At 36.3% G+C, this 16,525-nt stretch overlaps 1 protein-coding gene across 2 annotated transcripts in view; it reads right to left on the bottom strand.

Moving 5' to 3' along the window:
* The window catches only part of LOC136032962 (synapsin-like), a 194,034-nt gene that overhangs the window by 176,280 nt on the left and 1,229 nt on the right, over positions 1 to 16,525 (bottom strand). Inside the window, exon 2 of one of the 2 annotated variants that reach the window (XM_065713454.1) lies at positions 11,339 to 11,488. The gene's annotated coding sequence lies outside the window, so the exon portion shown is untranslated. Of the gene's footprint in view, positions 1 to 7,687; positions 7,967 to 11,338; positions 11,489 to 16,525 lie in introns of those variants that run through there. The other variant, XM_065713455.1, reaches the window with a different exon arrangement.

Here is a 16,525-nt window from a genome sequence, read left to right on the forward strand (position 1 = left end):
AAGTGGATGTTTAGGCTGTAAAATAGCCATCTTCAGTAAAACAAAATGCAACTATTAAACAAAGAGACCAATAGCAGTCTAGCTTGATTAAAGGCCTGTTGATAGAACAACGTTAAACCAAAAACCATAAGAAGCTCTCTCAAAATTTTAGAGAGAGCTAAATCACCTTATAAAGCTTATGTAAAGTCTTGCCTCAACTTTATGAGGTAATGAAGCAAGGACTCTCTTCAAATTTTTCCGATTTTTTGGTTTTTAGTTCATAGTTATTTTATCTTAGAGTTTTTGAGTGATAGATTTCTATTGGTTTCTTGGTTTCAATATTTGCATTATATTTCACTGAGGATGCCTATTAATCATTTCACCAAAGAATTTACTTAGGTTGTGTTTTACTTACCATCTTGAGCAAATTCCTAGTTAAATTCAGTGTATCTTTGTCACTATTAAAATAATCATGTTCAAGCCATTGACAATGGTAGTGTAAAATATTACTTTCTGAACTCTGCTTTCATTAAAATTTAATTAAACTCATCTATCAAGTCAAAGAAAAGGGATTGAGAAATAATTTACCTCAGTCTTACCAATTATACCAATTACAAAAATGTTGAGAGTAGATGCAAGGATTTTTCAAATTTTTGAATTACCTTAGATACCTTAAATCACATTTACAGCGAGATACGGTGGAATGCATCCTCCTGTAGAACATCTCACTAATGAATTGATGAGGTGACATAATTAGTGGGTGTGACGGGATGTGGCGTCCCACTGGTACTTCCATTCCGCTTTACTCCAGTCCAAATCGATTGTATTTTGAAAGAATTAATCGATCCACCAGTGACTGTCTCATTAGAAAGACTGTTCCAAGTTGGGACAGCACATACTGAGAAAATGTTTGTCCTCTTTCTACGTCTGGAGGGCTCCTGTTGCAGCTTCGTTGATTAGCCTCTTGTCATAGTGGCAAAGGAGGAAGTAAAAATGGAGTTAGCCATGTTATTTTGGTGCATTTCCTTGCCGGTAAACCAATGTGGGTATCTTCAGGCGACGCAGACGTTCAGGGTAGGGAAGCTGTTGGTGTGGGGCACAAAGTTTAGTTGCTCTTCTCTGTAAGCTCTCTAAAGCTGCCACATCTCCCTAGTATTGAGGATTTGTGACAGTGCAGCCAAACTCCAAATGTGGCCTTGCAAGAGCATTATATAATTTTCTTATTACCAAAGGATGGTGCGATGATATGGTTCGTTTAATTAGTCCCAGGGCTCAGTTGGCCTTAGCAAATTGTTGCATAGTGTGCTCATGGAACTTAAACTTCCTGTCAATAATCACCCATAAGTCTTGTTCCCTCTCAACAGCCTCAACTTGGATACGTGTGCCAGATGTATCAATTATAGAGTACGAAATCCGATTGTTGTGGGGACCCATGTACAGGACTTTGGATTTTGATGGGTTGAACTCCATCATCCAAGTGAAAGCCCATAAGGAGAGACCATTCAAGTCATTTTGCAGGGTTCCATTGGCAATTCCAATTAGTTTGCTGTCATCAGCGTAGAGAGTGACAGGGTCTTGTAGAACATCCTCACAATCATTAATATATATAAAGAAGAGGGTGGGTCCAAGGATGCTTCCCTGAGGTTCCCTGCTTATATCTGGTGCATGCTCTGAAAATACAGGGTCTCCATCATCAGAGTAGACCATGACTTTCTGGATTCGGCCAATCAGATTTCTTCTGAAACCATGTTAAGACTTCAACAGTAAGCCATTTTTTTCAAGGTGGTTAATAATAGCGTATTGAAAATACTTTCGAGCAGTTTAGACATGACTGATGTGAGACTAATAGGCTGGTAATTTTCAGGGTCATTTTTATCTCCCTTCTTGAAAATTGAAACTATATTGGCCGATTTCCAATCAGCTGGTACCACCATCATCCTTATTGGTATCTTGAAAATATCAGCCAGTGGTATGGCAACAAGAGCTGCAGCTTCTTTCGGCAAACATGGATGAATGCGATTGGGGCCCCAGGCCTTGTTTGGATCTAACTTATTCAGGCGCTTGAGAACATTGTCCACATCAATCACAACAGATGTCACTTCGTGGACTTGGTTCCTTTCTGGGAAATGGGGGGGGATATGCTGGAGCTGAATGAGAGAAATTAGTGGCAAATGTGGAATTTAAACAATTTGTGATGTCTGTGGGGGAATCAAGCACAGTAGCATCAGGACGTACAAGCTGGCATATTCTACATCTATTAGGATTAGAGCTGGAAACACACTTCCAAAACTTTTTGGGGTTCGTTTTTACACTAAGGGCTATATTTACTTTATAATCACTAATGACCTTACGTGTGAGATTTCTATGCTTGTTACAGCGTTTCTTGAAATCAGCTAGATGATTCTCCTGTTTTGATTTCTTGTATTTCCTCCATGATTATTCTTACTCCTAATGCCTTCTCTTACCTCTTTAGTGAGAAATGGCAATGTTTTCGTTTTCTCTGTGTATGTTACAGAAGTAAATTACTTCTCATCTGCAAGCAAACATGACTTAAAATTGGACCGCAAATCATCCACATTATCACTAACAATCAAAGATTGCCAATCAACTTCAGACAACTGTTCCTGGATTTTATCATAATCTATATAAGATCTTTTTGTCATATTACTTGGCCTAGTGGAAACTAGCACCAAAAACATGACACAATTGTGGTCACTCGAGCTGATTGCAGGTTAATATTTGAGAAACGTGACTGTGTCAGGGTTATTTGTAAATACCAAGTCAAGTGTAGTTGGGTTTTGACCATCTCTATAATGGGTTGGTTGATCAATCAGTTGAGTGGGCGAGATTTGCTACAGAATTCAAAGTTGTTTGGGCAGGGTTGTTGGGAGTCTTAAATCCGTAGCCGTCAAGCCATATCACATCTGGCATATTAAAGTTACCAGTGATGAATACCGAATTTGAACTAGATGAAACTATTTTACTCACAAGATCAGCCACGACTTGGTGTGAATCATTAGCATTAGGTGCAGAGGAGATTCAATAAATGTTTCCAACAATTCAGTCTCTTCAGGGAGCTGACACTCAACAGCTACACATTCCACTCTTGGATAAACATCAACATAAGGGAATAAACTCAGTATTTTAGTTTTAAAATTATTCTTCATATAAATAGCAGTGCCTCTCCTGCACCCTTTCGAACAAAAATTAGAAAAAACTTCATAATCATGTACTACAATATGGTAATCCTCAATTATTACAAGAGAATTTTTGGGACAAACTTCTGTAGCACAAAAATTATTGATATTCTGATTAGCTAATAGCATCTATACCTCTGGCAATTTATGTGTAATACAGTCCATATTTGAATCCACCACTTTCAAGAATTTTTTATTTCTTCCTGCATTACTTATTGCCTTGCCGTACTGAGGGTGCGTTTCACTTCCCTCAATCAGCAGCTACACTGAGCGTGATGCCGCATCTGTATTCATGGATACTGCAGTGTTGTAGGAACAACTTAATTCAGATAACAAACCACTATCATCAAGATAGACACGAGATGAATAACTAGATAAACTTACATGGCTAACAACACTAGAACCCAAAGACATTGAACTATTTACAAGGACAGGAGTCAAAGCTATTGTTCCATGTCTTGGGAAGCCTTGGGTGGGCGTCGAGCACCCAAGATATCGTTTTTGAGACAATCGACTAGTCACAAATAACCAAGCCGGTCTCACTTCTACACTTCACTTCTTCAACAAGTCTTTTCCCAAGCTCCCTGTCATCTCTGAAAAAAAAACACTATGAAACTGGACACTCTCCTTTCATTGTCTAGAGATCTGAAGAATCCTCTTCTTCATATCCCACAAAGAGACTGAGAAAAGGAGCAGAGCAGGCTGGGACGTGGTACTGGGTCTACTGGTTGAAGCATTTAGCCTTCTGATGTTTGTGATAGGTCCCGGGTCTAAATCATAAGATGAGCAAATAATATGCATAATTTAATATTATGCATAATGAAGACACAAAAATTTATTTTTCAAAATATATGGAGAAGCATTTTTTTGGCTTATTTTTGCCTAATGAAAATACAAAAGAGGTAGTTTTCAAAATTTATGAGGGCAATTCCTCCTCCAAAATGACACCCCTGGGCCCTCCCCTTACTACTAAGTCCTATAATATCCCCTAAGATGCCGTGGTTATTACTTAAAACACTCTTGATAACAACCTGCCCACCATATAAAAGGTTGGATAGCAAAGTAGCAAAGCTACTTGGCAGTTTTCACAGTCTACTAAAATTTATTGGCAGATTTTGTCTAAAAATACCAGTGCTTCCACTATGTCCAAATTTTTGGGAACTTTTGGGAGAGGGGGGGTTCATGATGAATTTCAAGCGGAGTTCTTTTTGAGTTGTGAATTAGATGAACATACCACCCAAAACCTTTTCTTGTGCTCTTTCAAAATATAATTCTTGTTTTACTCAGAAATTGAATGGACTCTCTAAGATGATACCTTTTACCATTATTTTCTGTAATTTAACCTGAGTCTTATTTTCTTTTATTCTAGGATTTGGTCATTATACATTAATCTTAAATACATAATATTTGAATCTGTGATATAATAAAGGTTACTTATGAATTATACCATCAATTCTCAAGTTCATGCTGTGTAAAACATGAGAAGAAACTAGTTTATGTGTCTGTATTTAGAAACAATCAGCTTATGCTCAGTAGAAAACAAGTGGCAGGTGACAGAATAAATTGGAATTATATAAGTTGAGCTATATATTTGCACATTAGGGGATAGGGGTTGTGTTAGTTTAAGTCAGGTTACCCCCCCTCCCTAAAGTACAAATATATGGCCCAAATTTGCTTCAAAAGAATTATATTATCATCATGTCTTAGTAATTCTCATTAAGATATACCACACTTCAATTCTTGATTGCTGGCAGTATAATACATAAGCACCAATTATAGGAGTTGATCTTTTTCCCAGGAATCTTCACCAACTAAAAATTTGTTTTGCTTCATTTGGTATGTAAAAATCAAGTGCTATTCTTTTTTCCTTGGTGATTTTATTTTGGATATAACTTTTATCTACAAATATATTTCCCTTCTCCTCCTCTCTTTACCATGGTGCTGTGGTACCCTCTCCCCTGCAATATTTTTGGTGGAGGTTCATGCTTGATTGAGTGGTTCAACTGCAGTCTAGGACCTTTTTACAGCCTAAGAAAGTTTGTAAGCAAGTGAATGAAATTTCACAGAATAGATATTCTGCTCAAATTGGGGCATTACTTTTGTTTTTAAATACCTAGGCTTATCTCCACAACTTCTAATGCTTGAGCAATTATTAACTCTGCATTAAGGCTAATCCTGAGATAAAACAAAGGAATTTTAAAAAAATGTGGAAGAATTGGATTTGCCATTCAAAACTTTTCCTAGACATAATCTTCATACCATAAAAATTGTAGCCCCTCTTAAAGAGACAAAAATAAGCTATAGATTATATTTGAGTTCAGAGAATAGTTGATATAAAAAAAGAAGCATCCCCAAAATATGCTTCATAAAAAATTGTATAGCATAGCTGAAAGTAAAAATTCAGTTATTATTTCCATATTATTGTCTCATAAAGTTTTATATTATTTTTAGTTATATATATATTTTTTTACAAATGATTGACTTTTTCTTACTCTGCTACCCAATATCTGTATTTAAAGATTGAAATGAACTGTAATTAATTTGACCCAACAGGAACCAAACCTCATAAAAAGAGCAACTACAAAAATAGCTGTTTTTCTTTTATGTTTTTTTTACTAGGTGATGTATCTCTTCTGAAATATCTCTTCTCATGGGATGTATGTATCTCTTCTCTTCTGCAAGAAGAGATGTATCTTCTCTCTTGCTGCTGCTTTTAAAACTTGTTCAAACTAAAAGCTAACTGAGTTTCAATGTTGCTATGCAAAAATTTGCTTTTAAGTCATTGTTATCCTTCATCCTTGTGGATAACTTTTACTTACTCCACTTTTCTTCAACTGAAAGGGAATTATTTGTCCAAATCACACACAAATAGCCCAATTCTCTCAAAACTGTTTATTTGTAAGTTGAAGGTATCTTAAAAGGGCTGGTAGCTATGAAGGTGTACTTACAGTTAAAGCAGGTAATGGGAAAGCTAAAACATAGAAGATTAGAAAACAGCCACACTACAATGTAGCAGCAATTCTCTGTTTATTTTGGGGATTAGATTAGGGCAAAGTTAAGGTAAATATTTGGTTTCATTCCAGTTTAGAGCACTTAGAAATGCTAATCCTAGAAGTGCATCCATTTCTGGTTGACCCTCCTCCTCCATGGGGCAAATTATAAATGCATAAAGTGGGCTTGCTTACCAGTAACATTACCTATAGAGCAAAGCATAATAATACATGAGCCCTGCAAGCAGTAGGGCAAGGTCTGCATTCTATATTTATTTAAACCTCCTTTGAGTTTTTTTTTATCACTCTATGTTGAATAAACATAGAATACAGACCTTGCACCACTGCCTACAGACTAATAAGCTTTGCTCTATAAGTAATGTTACCTGTGAGCAAGCCCACTTTATGCATTATTAGTCTCATAAGAGGGGGATTTTACAGGCTAAAGTATCCTGGGAAGGTGTTTCAAAGTATCCACCTCTACTCCTTCTCCCTCTAGAGGGCCCTGAAATTTGCCTACATGACAGGTCTATACCTATTGAAATTTTGACAAAACAACATTTTACCTTAATTTTAAGTTGCTAGTTGCTTTTTCTCTGCTTTTAGTTCTGAAAATGCAATTCCTGCTATTTGAGTAGAATTTTAGGCCATATCAATGTTCTTTTTTTTAATTTAGGAAATGTATTTCCATATCTTTAAAACCTTATAAAATGGAATTGAGCAAAGTTATGAAGCTGAAAACAATTTTGTTGTACTTTAATTAAGCAGAAGATCTATTTTGCAAGGTTTCACTTTTATAACACACATATTTTTAAAGGTCAGGGCCCTCTAGAGGGAGAAGGAGTAGAGGTAGTTGTTTCAAAATACCTTCCTGGGGTATACTTTATTCTGTAGATTCATCACTGAAAGTTTCATTTTCCAAACCTAAAGATTTTCTGAGATAGCAAGAAGTCACTTAACTATAATTTTACCACAATAGTATTGGAGTGCACAACCCCATCCATAAAGTAACAGCAGTAAGCTATATACAGTAAGCCATAAACATGATTATTCTGCATAATATGAAAGAAGAATTGTTTTCTTAACATGTTTCCATATGTCCAGTAACCTATCTGGGCCTATACCTATCTGACTAATAAGACTTTCCTGTATCTTAAAAGATAAGATTCTTATTAGCCTACTGTGGGAATTTCCTGTAGCTTTTAGCCTCATTAGGGGAGGGGGATCATGGTGCAAACAGTTATTTTTGGAATTGTTGATTGAGGAGCCAATTGCACTATTTTCTAGCTACTACAGTTTTCTCTTTAAAATGTCAACAAAAAAGAGGGTTACCTACAAAGTTAGCTGATTTGGTGAATTTGTCATATTTTTTGTGCTCATTTTTTTATTGAGTCAGTTAACAATACCAAAAAAGGCGATTTGCAAAAGAAATAAGGAAACATTTGTATAAAAGTATTTGAAAATATCTTTGAACTTGGAACCAAAAGGTAGGCAGTCCTGTGGTGGTGCAGTGGGTTTTACCTTAGCTTGGTAGTACGGGACCCAGAGATCGAATCATGCAGCAGCAATGCACAGGAGGGCCAACGCAGGGACCTTAGTAGTCAAGAAGCGTTGTTAATCTGATACAGTACAATACCAAAAGGTAGGCTACAATTCTTTTATTGCTATCTACTACAAAATATAATTAATTTTTAAAAATATTAGGAATCCAAATCCTGTTCTGAAATTTATGAAAAGTCTTTGCAATGATGTGATTTTATTTTAAAAGTCGTTGCGTTTTTATTTTCAAATCATGTTATTAGCAAGCGCTATCTATATCTTCAAATAGAATAACTTATTATAGGCTATAGGCCTGCCAATGTACATTCGTTTTCCATAAACAGCCAGTAGTTTAAAAACTTTTCCTTGATATTTTGTTGATATACCATGAATAGAATTTGTCTTAAGCACCCACCTATTTTCTTACGGTTGAGGAAGACATGGAGAAAGGTTTGTTTGATGGAGCGTCTCTCTTTAGGGGAGGAGGTACTGCCAACCTCAAATCTTACAGCTGGGACCCGGGCTCGTCAAACTCCCCTCCCCCCAAACTGGCTAATAAAATGACAGATATGTAAATGGATAATTAAAATCTGAGCATGTAGAAAAGCTGGATCAATGAAACCCCCCACTGCCTTAGGTTTACATTTTTTAGATTAATGAAATCAAAAGCTGTCGGTAAAATTGCAGTTTCTTGAGCCCAAAATTATGCTAATCTTTTTTGAAGGAAAGCAGCTTTCGTCAAGTGAGGAGTAGCTTCTTTACATTGTTACTACCAATAATAACAGGACTTTTAACAGTATTCTCTAAAAAAATTTGGCTAAACCTTACAAGCTGACACCAATAGAACTAGCCCTTTCACCAAAAGAGCACTTTGAACATATTCAAATTGACGGTAAAAAGAATGAGGTTATAATCCATGGAAAGACCTGCAATCTAATTGATTTGACATCAGGTTTGATAACAAATCATAAAAGACGTGCATAATTTGACAGTCATTTGCATAAATTTATAAACTCATCAAACTTCCCAAAGAGTCTTCTTGGCAATAAACATATTTTAAATCGATTAAAGGAATATAGTCATATATCAATTCTCTCATGATGACCCCCTGCCCAATGCATACAAACATAGTGGACATGTGAAGAAAATTTTTTTTGGTACTTTTGTCTTGTAGCCACCGCGCTCAAGATCTTGTGTCGTGAATATGAGACAATAACCGGTTTTCTTGGTCTTTATACCAGACAATATTAGTTCCGGCTCGGTGAGGAACAATATTGTAGCTATATAATAATTAAATATTTAGTCGGTATTTTGGTTAGGTTATGATAGGTTAAATTTGTCTAGGTTACGTATTTAATGTAATGCGGTCTGAGCGGCCCCCTTCCATAATTCATTGTTGTAGTTTTCATAATTTTGTTGATAAACTATTATATTTCCATTATATTTGTTGTATTTCATTAGCATTAACCAAAGTTCATTTCTCGACAGAACTTGAGGGTGGGGGCTATAAGACACAAGTACCCATTTTTTCACTCTTGACTGTCTCACTTCCAAAAAGAAACTGACTTGCGATTGATAACATAATCAAACGGTTATTATCATTTGGGAATTTTTTAAGTTTTATATTTATTAAAATAAAGCATAGAACAAAGTTGACAGTGAGCATAAGCAAATTGAATCCAAAATATTCTTTTTCTATATATTCATCGCCATTCCTTGAAAATAGAAGTAAGTAGCAGTACAAGTAAAATACTTCAATGATTTACATCCCTTTCAGTTATTTCAAGAACTCGAAAACGTTTAGAAAATAATTCAACAACGACACATCCTTAAAGAAACCTATAGATGTGTTAGACTTAATTGCGGAATGCAAAGAGGTAAGGGTCTTCACAAACAGACGCGTTGCCTATCAAATATTATTGGCGATTGCAGTGTCCGTAGCCAGTAATGAGATATTTTTTACCTTAGACTGTCAAGATTCAGGAATGGCGCAAAAAGCATCTACGAAACCTCGCCAGACATCACGGAGTTGAGATGCACCCTGACGTCTCCCATCTGGGTTGAAGAGACATCTCCACTCTACTAATATCCTGTTCATATTGCCGTCACAAGATGTGTCTTGCACAACCTCTTTTGCGCCTCCTTTAGGGCACCACTCGTAAAATATACATGGAAATCGATCCTCGGGCCCACGAAGGATAAAGTCGAGGTACGTCCATTTCCTACGCTTCAAAAGGTCAACAACTAATGCTTGACCGGTTTTCTGACAAACTCCTATATTCGTAACCTTTTTCCGCCTCGATATATTCAGTATTCTTTTAAGGCACATGTTTACAAAGGCTAGGGTGCTTTTCTCCACTTGGACATATAGTTTTCGGAATTCACTTTCATTAGGAAAATGCACATCACTTTGTTTTTCATGAAGTAGAGCTTCAAAACGGATAGAGTATTTCCTACTGCACCATATTGATTTCAACTTATTAAAAACCAATATAGCGTCTCCAATCCTTCTCTTGCTTTCGTTGGTTATTTCATCCTTATAATCAACTCCTGAGGTACTTATGCTCATTGACCTAATCAACTGCTTTATCTTTGCATTTCAAAGTCAACAGAGAGTCAGATTTAGCCTCGCTCTTTGTCTTACTGACATTCACTATAAGCCCCGGTTTCTCGGCTTTTTCATCTATGTCGTCGAGTAGCAGAGGTGCAGTCGCTGTTTCGCTTCTTCAAGAAGAACAACAACGGTAGTGAGGTCCACGTCAAAGATCATAATTCCTTTAAGTATGTTTGTCTTTTTGTACTTTGACTCTCAAAATCCAAGAGCATACATTTTGGCAGCGTTGCCTCGTCTAAATTCTTTTGACAAGAATGACCCCGCACAATCGTCTTATACTGTATTAATAATTTTCTTTTTAAAAGAATTGTCACGGGTCAATCAGTTTTCATTCTTTGATTTATTTTATTTTTTTTACTATACTGTGACTTCAAGGCAACAAATATCCTATATTAATTTTAAAAAATCAATCCAGATTAACTCTTATGTCAGATACAATTATCCATAATTAAAATAAAAATTTAATATCAACCAAATACCACATAAATTACTACATTTTGACCTCTTGGTATGAGTACATTCTGAAAGGGAAAAGAACCTTATATATTTTAATGCGGGAGACAATTTAGTAAAATAACAATTTTAAGCCAATCAAATTTAAAAACACCCACCCTAATGCCAAAACTGGCTTAAAGAGCACCCTAGCTTAGTTTGTGAAAATGATACATTTAAGGATTTCGCGGTATATTTTCAATTTTATAGGGGAATAGGTGACATTTGCTCAATCTCCAACATTAGTAAGCACAAATCAGAGGAAAAAATTACGTTTTTATTGTGTAATTTAACTTATAAAATCTGGCAAAACTGTAATTCTTATGGACATACTCTTGCATAGTAGGGATGGAGCACTGTCCTTAGACTGGTCTGAGCCACCTCCCTTCCAAAAAAATAGAAAAACGGTTGTCTGAAATAGCTTTTTCGTATTAATCTCCGCCACCGAAAAATCGTACGATCTATCAGGCCTCTGTTCATCTATTTTTATTGAAAAAGTCATAACCATCTAAACAAGCAAGACTCACCTTCGTTTCAGGAAGGTAACATTAGTAGAGAAAGATTGTTTGAAGCTGGCGAACGAAATTTTGGAGGATTTAGGTACACCACACTGGTAAAACGCTTGAATTTTGGCGGGTCTGTGTTGAGCCACCAACGGGAATATCTTAATAAAAGAACTGTAAAATAAGGAAAAAAATTAGTTACAAATAATCTGAAACATACACAATATAGCAGAAAAATCTAAACTTTCTAAGGCTTGAGAATAATCTTGATTGTTCGATTGAGTTAAACTTCGTTAAAACAATTCACCGTACATTTCTCTTCCGAAAGTAGAATAAAACAGCTTTTCTTTAAAAATCGAATGCTTAGATTTCTATAGTCGAAAAGTGCCGTTGGATTTGGCTTCGTAAAAACGAAACTATCAGATAAACAAAGAAAACACTGTTTTGAAGACATTCTAATGCTCTATCATGGATGCAGGAATGGCTACAACCTGGTAAAGTGCCGCTGCCGATAGTAGCCAATAGTTTAAAAGTGCTCTTTGAAGAGAAAAAAATGTCTAATAAGGAACATTTCCTTTTCGAAGCTGATACAAACAAATTTGACAGAGTTTTGAAAAGGAGCTGGAAACCCGACAAAATGGTTGTTGATTGCAATAAAAAGTGTAATATTGAAATTAACATGGTTGAGAACCCTGGTTGGGGGTTTTGAAACCCCCATGCTGAAAAAACAGGATAATTGGTTTTCTGCATGGTACTTGTGACGTGTCTTCTTTTTTTCTGAATCGCCAGCAAAAATACTTTTGCACGACTGCAGAAAAACGTTAGTAGTGATGCCCCTCTGCTTTTAAATGGGCCCATAGCCGCTACTCCTTTCTTCCTTTAATGATTTAAGGTGAACGACGACCCCCTCAAGACGCAGGTGCTATTAAACTTCTTCGGGACGCAGGTGCATGTTACGTCATAGGGAATGTTTTCTGAGAGACGCAGGCGTCTGTTTCTTTAAAAACCTAAGGGTGTCGGGGAAACCTAAGAGACCATCACCAGGTCAAAATTTCCTTTTAAAAACCTTCAGAGGCTTTCTTACTCCAGGATTATCGCGGTTGTTCTTTAAAAAACCTTCAGGACCCCCACCAAATCAGATTTTCTTTGCTTGATACCTAATAGTTCCGTTAATTCTTTAAGAAAAACCTCCAGGGGCTTCTTTACACGAGTATTTCTAAGATTGTTAAGTCATAGTTTCTTTAAAAAATCTTCAGGACCCCACCAAATCTGTTTTTCTTTGATCCTTACGAATAAAACCTAAGGATGTGTAGAAAAACCTTCAGAGGACCCCACCAAATCCTCTTTTCTTTTATTCTTAAAAAACTAAGGGTGTCTAGGAAACCTCTAGGGCTTCTTTACCCCAGGATTAGCGTGTTTGCTACGTCATGGGGGGAGGGGGTGTTTTCTATGAGATTTAGGCGTCTGTTACGCCATTGAAGTTGAGGGTGACGCAATCTTGCGTGACTTGCTGGAGTTGCTTCAGTATTATTTCTGCATCGGAAGGACAAACATCTACATCTTATTTTGAAAAAGTGAAGATGAAATATTCTAAGACGACGTGTATTCATGTTAAAAGTGTCATAGTAATGAATGCTGCCAAAGAGAAATATGTGAATTATGAAACAAGTGCTAATGGGTATCTTATTGGAAGTGTATGTGTGCGTTGTCATGACAGTAAGGAGTTATATTACGTGGAGTTTATGAATGAAAAGAATATTACGTGTGGCTTAGTCGGGGGAAGGTGAATGTTATAGGGGTTTAGCTGGTGAATGATCAATGTAGTGAAGGACTGTAATAATATCCAATATGTTCGACAAGAAAATAATATTAGAGATGGATGGGTCTTGTTATGTTACTTATTTGGCATGGATTCCTTATAGAGAGCTCCTAGAGGCCACGAGAGCTACACCTGGTATCTGGAGTCACAAACAAAGACGATATAAATAGAAGTTAGTCTTGATCTCCAGAGAAGCTAGTCTTGAAAGAGAACAAAAACCTAAGACATTTTTTGTTATGACAAAGGCCAACTTCTTGCTGATGGTAAAACATTGCCCGTTGATAGATCTTATCACCGCCCTCCTACTATTACTCGTCTAGCATTATCATGCAACATATCTTGTCTAGATGCTGAAACTGCAACCTATGTAAAAAATAACGTGGTAATAGATAGAGAAATCCAAAGTAAAATAAAAAGAGCAATAGCGGAGATTATCACCAGGGAGATTAACCATGAATTGATGATAAACAATGTTAGTAGTGCCAATAATAGTCTACCCGTGGATACATTCACTGAAATTTCAATAAATCTATAAAAAAGGGTAAGTTTGTTACTAGCAAGATCTATTGTTAGTCTACAATCGATAGTGAGAGTGTCAGTATTAAAATGACTGGTTTTTAGAAACAAAAAATCGTAAGGAATATAGTGACTTTGGATAAATGTATGATTCTAGATGATAATTTTCCAGAGTTATCTCTTAAATTAAGTTAAAGGAAACTATTTTCTAAAAAATATGCTTAGCGATATAATGAGAAATGAGTCTTTACATCATGAGTCTTTACATCATGTCCCAGCCGCATTTATTCAATTTATTGATATATTAATTTAAACAAAACAAAATGATATTGTTATTTTTTTTAACCACTATCTAGACGGCCATTTTGCAAGGCACCAAGAAATAATTCGAAAAATCCTGTCTAAGAAGGTTTTGTGATGTTACTTCTCCTAGAAGACATTCACTTTCCCCAGTCAGTTTCTTTTAGAAGTGAGACAGTCAGCATCAAAAAAATATTTTACAAATGTCCATTATGCTTGTATACGTTGAGCAGCTGGTTATATTGTGAAAACTGTACTTTTGTTGGTGACTGTAATGAAAAGTGTAGATTATGCAATACATGTAAATTGCATAGAGGATACGCGCTGTAAATTCGATACTGTAATTCCTGTCGTGAAAAGATTTGTGACTTTCACATTAGAGGTTTCCTATGCTCCAATGGTCACTATGATTAATGTGATCAATGGGAAAATACTTACCCTGGCATGATTGCAAAAAAACCCTATAAGTGATTTCAGTTTATTTTTAAGAGATAGGTATGGTCGTGGATATAAGTTTTGTAGGGAAGAAGAACGTGTTCAACGCTTCAATTTTGGAGTCTGGTTTTTACAACATCGCTGGGAAGATAACGGCTACTATGATTATAAATCTACAGACTTTTATCTGGCTGTTACAGAAAGTGGTTCTTCGTGTGAGAGTTTTGTCCGCAACATTGCTTCAAATAAGCAAATTGAAACTCATGGTCACCTGGAGGTTTTCCAAAGGAAATTCTGATTGGGCAGGGGGGGGGGTGAAGGTTTTAATCATAACAACCAAGGAAATTCTGATTTTTTGGGGTCTCGTAGGTTTTTAAATGAACGTTCAAAGAAAACAGGATTCGGTGGGGTTCTTTGAAGTTTTCCCCCACACCCTTAGGTTTTTAATCATAAAAATCAAAGAAAACAGGCGGCCCTGAAAGTTTTTCAACGAATACTGGGGTAAATAGCCCCTGAAGGTTTTTCTTGGATGTATCACACAAAGAAATCCCGATTTGGCGGGGATCCTGAATGTTTTATAAAGAACAACCACGGTAATACTGGAGTAAAATGGTCCTTGAAGGTTTTAAAAGGAAATCATGATGAAGTTGGAGTCTCGTATGTATCCCCCACACCCTTAAGTCTTTTAGGAAACAGACGCCTGTGTCTCTTGGAGAACATTCCCTATGACGTAAAACCCACCCGGGTCTCGAAGAAGTTTAATAACACCTGCGTCTTGAGGGGGCTACCATTCATTTTAAATCAAAAAGGAAAGAAAAGACTAGTGGCTATGGGTCCATTTAAAAGCAGAGGGGCATCGCATGTAACATCTTATAGAAAATACCCTAAAAAAGTGGAAAAAATTTTGGGCAAGGGGGCATCTTACAGGAGGGTGGATATAATTTTAAGTTTTAAGTCATCTTCAATTGATTGTTTATCTCAGAATCCTCACCGACCGGCATGTTGCCCTAATTGGCTATGTTTATGTCCTGTGACAGAGTGTGGCAATTTTCGATGGTGTGATACCTTTTGTGGCTTGAAAAGTATACTAGGAGTTTTAATTTTCGTTCAAATGAGCCCTATGTGACAAGATGCTACCTCTGGCTTGATACGATCGCCCTACAAAGGAAAAAAGGTGACCAAGAGTTTTGTTACTGATTTTCCTCGGTTTTCAAAAAGAAGAATGTAAACCTTCTTTTTAGGGTTTTCAATCTCGACGAATCAATTTGTTATCATAGAATTTGTACCATTCAGCTGTATTGTTCCTATTTCGGCGAAAACAACGGCACCTCGTTCTTATATGGTTTATTTCGTCACTTTAAAAGGGAATAAAATATTTCGATTCTTTCCAAAGATGCCCAATTCCATCATTCTCTACCTCACTTTTGATACCACTACCCCAAGTGAAAAAATAAAGAATAACAAAATACATCAATGCCACCTATAGAAAATGTAGATTACCTCTACTGCCATAGCTACAATCACGATAGCATTAGCCTCTAGTGAAAGGTTTTCAGAGACGGATACTTCAGTGGTGTATTTTTTATGTCCCCTAGCCTTCTCCGTTCTAAAATAGCACCAAAAAGTGCCAGTTTTGGTGACGTGTGACACTTTACTCTAGTGTCATCAAAACAAGTTTATAAAAATGATGGAGATATGGCTATTGCCATTCAGATGAGCTATTAACCATCTGTCTATGATCTTCCTGCAGCCTCCTAGCCCTGGCGAAAAACGGACACATCACTTTTACCAATTAAAAAAAGCAATTTTTCTTCTTTTTCAATATAGGGAGTGAGTTATACACATCCAACCAAGGTCTTTTGAAGATCACAATTTCAATGGTGCATATGTTATCTTGATTTGACGTGATGTCTGAAATGTTTCAGGCTCTTTTTCGAAATTTTCAAAAATCATTTTGCATAGTTAAAGTTATCATATACTAGAATCTATATAACAGCTACAATTTCCGATTTTGTCTAATTTCTTTCCCCTTCCACTAGGCAGTTTCTTTCAAAAGAAATTTAGTCAGAATGGGTCTTGCCCACTCTTAGCTAGGTTGCAGTTAGTTCTGCATCTAAGATCAGGATTTTGAGGAGATTGTG

Source organism: Artemia franciscana, chromosome 11, assembly GCF_032884065.1.
Source record: "Artemia franciscana chromosome 11, ASM3288406v1, whole genome shotgun sequence".
Lineage (NCBI taxonomy): Eukaryota > Metazoa > Arthropoda > Branchiopoda > Anostraca > Artemiidae > Artemia > Artemia franciscana.